We start from the raw sequence: 3,583 nt of genomic DNA on the forward strand, positions 1-3,583 counted from the left end.
TTTGTTGATGAGGATTGAATTTAAGAATGGTATACAAACAGAACAATAGAGGAAGCAATCAAAAGTGCGAACAATACGAAGTACGGTTTAGCAGCTGGCATTATGACAAACAATTTGGATACATCAAACACAATGTCAAGATCTATTCGTGCAGGCATTATTTGGATCAACTGCTATTTCGTTGCGGGGAGTGAAGTTCCTTTTGGAGGGTACAAGATGAGTGGATTTGGAAAAGATTTGGGCATGGAAGCCCTTCACAAATACATGCAAATTAAATCTGTTGTTACACCTATTCGAAATTCTCCTTGGATTTGAATGATTCAACACCCATATGTGTGTCTCTTTTTTTTTTCCGCAATAAATTATGCTTTAATTACTTATGAAATGCCATCTAGAAAAAACACCTTGTTTCTTCTATTGTGAACTATATACGAATGTCTGTAATACTGTTCCTCCTTCACTCTCTTTGGTCGAAAATGAAAGATTACTTGTATGTATTTCTGTCAAAATCAATAAAAATTGATAGGTTTAATAATAAATATATATTTAATACAATCAACCTTATTCATTGTTTCACACATGTATTTATAAATTTTAAAATAGAATTTAAATTAGCATCTGCCTAATGACAGTCTAATTAGTAATGATCGTGTTTTGGCTTGAGTCAATCATCTTCGTTCTTAATAGATCCGACCACTCGGCTTTAGGGCATTCAAATAAAATGCTCCTAACTTGTGTGAACGGTCGAGTCTTTGGACTGACAGAATGAACATATACATAAGCCCCTAAGCCCAAACTTATCTTGATTATCAAAAGGGTTTCATGCAATTTGGACAATATTGGTTTCTTTAGATAATATATCGGTTAAACGGTTACTCCCATTCGTTAATTTGGGCCATTGTTTCTTTATTCATAGTCTTGCGTCATTCCTTAATTTGCGCGACTTCTTTGTAAGTAGTAGGTTCCGTGGTGTTGTCAAGAGAACAAATTGCACATTTAAAATGAGGAGAAAGACGTGAATATGATATGTAAGATTTACATAAGTCATGCGTTGGTTATCTTCATTATTAATCTCATTATCATCATTACTACTCCCTGAGCTACCATCATTATCTGATTCTAGGACCTCTCCACTAGTATCATCAAAGATGGTTCCTTGGAATTTCTATTTTCACTGGGTTTATTGCAATATGGAAAGACATTCACATGAAACATCACATTCTTGTAAACAGATAAAGTATGTGTTTTAAGATCAAAGACAATGTATCTTTTAGTGTTCGATTTAAAACCAAGAAAAACTCCAAGGTTGCGCATGAGGATAAGTTTGGTCTGATTAGCCATTAAGGTAGCATTATAACCCAGACAACCAAAAATGCGAAGTCAACTAAGACCATTCATCTTCTTATATAATCTTTCAAAAGGATAACAATTTTTCAGTAAGGGTGTAGGGGTAACATTTATCAAATAAGCAGCATATTCAACAACAAAATTCCAAAACTAGGAAGGAATGCGGGACTTGAACACGTTCATCAAAGGCTGGTGTTTTCGCTCCACCACTCCAATATCTTCTAGAGTCTCTACACAACTCGTCTGATGTATGATACTTTTGACATCATATAAATCTCTCATTTTGAACTCTAGATCGTTATCTTCTTATAACTTTTATTGATTTTTCAAACTGATTTTTAACAAAAAGATATAAAATTTGCAAGATATTTTCATGTTTCAGCCTTATTATACATTAAGTAGACCCATGTAAACCTTGAATATCCATCAACTATGGTAAGATAATATCTATGAGATTGCATATAAGGTTCGGAGCACGAACCCCATATGTCAGCGTGTATGATATCAAAACATTGAATTGCACTCGAAACATTCTAGGAAAATGAAGCTTTTCCTATTTGGAAAAATGACAAAAATCACGTCTATCAATTTTATTGCATCTTATATACGAGTAATTTTTTTTTTCACTATAACTATAGTCAATCGTCAGACAAAGACCTAACCTATCATATCAAAGATTAATATCTATATTATTAAATTCACGAGAATCATAAGACCAAACAACAATGTTAAATTTTTGTCGATTTGATGGAGTTGACTTTACTGCCTGAAAACATCTGCCTTAGTAGGAACCCATGCTTTCTATAACAGACATATTGTGTGGCCATTCCTTCCATAATGAACACAAACCTTTTTGCTTGTGTTATTAAAACCCTTGCCATCTTGACTCTGGGGGAATCTATTTTTCCTGTAACAGCTAGATTCTAGGTTACCTGCTATGCCATAATAGGTGCAGCTTTTTTTTATTGTTGGCAACATTTATCTTGATTTCAGTATCATTAAAGAAGTTGCTTACCATGATTTGTCGTTCTTTTTGGGTGACGTATGAGAAGATTTTGTTGATCAAAGGCATAAGATCCATCAAAAGATATGTGATTTCACATTGTTGTATTTTATTCAAGCCTCTTAAAAATTGCATGATCTGGTCTTCAACTTTCCTTTTCAAGATCAAAGACATAATACCACAAAACATTGATTCTTGCAAGAGCACACGGGATCAGGACTAAAGTGTGTGTGTGTGTATATATATATATATATATATATATATATGCTTATTAATTGATAGTGCATTTCACACTCTCCATTTGTCGTTAGTTTCTAATTTTTTTTTAATATAATCTTCCCATTTAAATTTAAGTGAGTAGTGATGGTAGTTAGAAGTGATTACACATCCCATGTTTATATATGATTGTTAATATATTATCATAATTTAATGTAATCTTTTTGTGAGCACTTGCTAATGTTATATTACTGAAACGAGAAGATCAATTTTTGTGTGAGCAAATAGTTTTCAAGTTCAATGATTAAAGTTCTAAAACACGTTAATAATTTTTCTCCAATGGTCTGATTGGCCCACCTAGAGCTACAAATGTAAAAACATTTTGTTGAAGTAAAAGTGGCAAAAAATCTTAAAAGTGGTATCAGAATCTTGAAAAAATAAATTAAAAGTCGTCCGGTTATAATTGCGATAGAGATTTACTTAAATTTCTAAACATATATATCAGGGTTAAAATAAATTTTAATTAAAATGATAAAATATGATAAAATTTGAATGTATACAAAAGTTGTATGCTGAAATAATAATATGTTAAAATTAACTTAATTAATTTTATTTTTCAATTAATTTTAAAATATAATTGATCATGTCTTCTGAATATAAATAAGGTTATGATGCATTTATTTCCCGATTTATGTGTTTATTGTTTTATTTTTTGCACTTTCTTCTTGTTTCTTAATTATTTAAATTATTTTAATTTTTTAATGAACAGAAAATGAAGTGAGGTTAGGTGGAGAATAATGCTAAGCACCCATTCATGTTCTTATCTTTATATAAAGGCAGGCACATAATCATAATCATAAATTTCACTTAAAGGAACCTCTCAGAGCAGACGCTTGCAAAGATGAGTGCTCTCTCTGTTTCCAGTGACACCCACAACAACTCCTTCCCCAAGATGCCCACCGTCAAGTTTACAAAGCTCTTCATCAATGGACATTTTGTTGATTCCATATCAGGTTC

Source organism: Vigna radiata, chromosome 7 (genome assembly GCF_000741045.1).
Source record: "Vigna radiata var. radiata cultivar VC1973A chromosome 7, Vradiata_ver6, whole genome shotgun sequence".
NCBI classification, from domain to species: domain Eukaryota; kingdom Viridiplantae; phylum Streptophyta; class Magnoliopsida; order Fabales; family Fabaceae; genus Vigna; species Vigna radiata.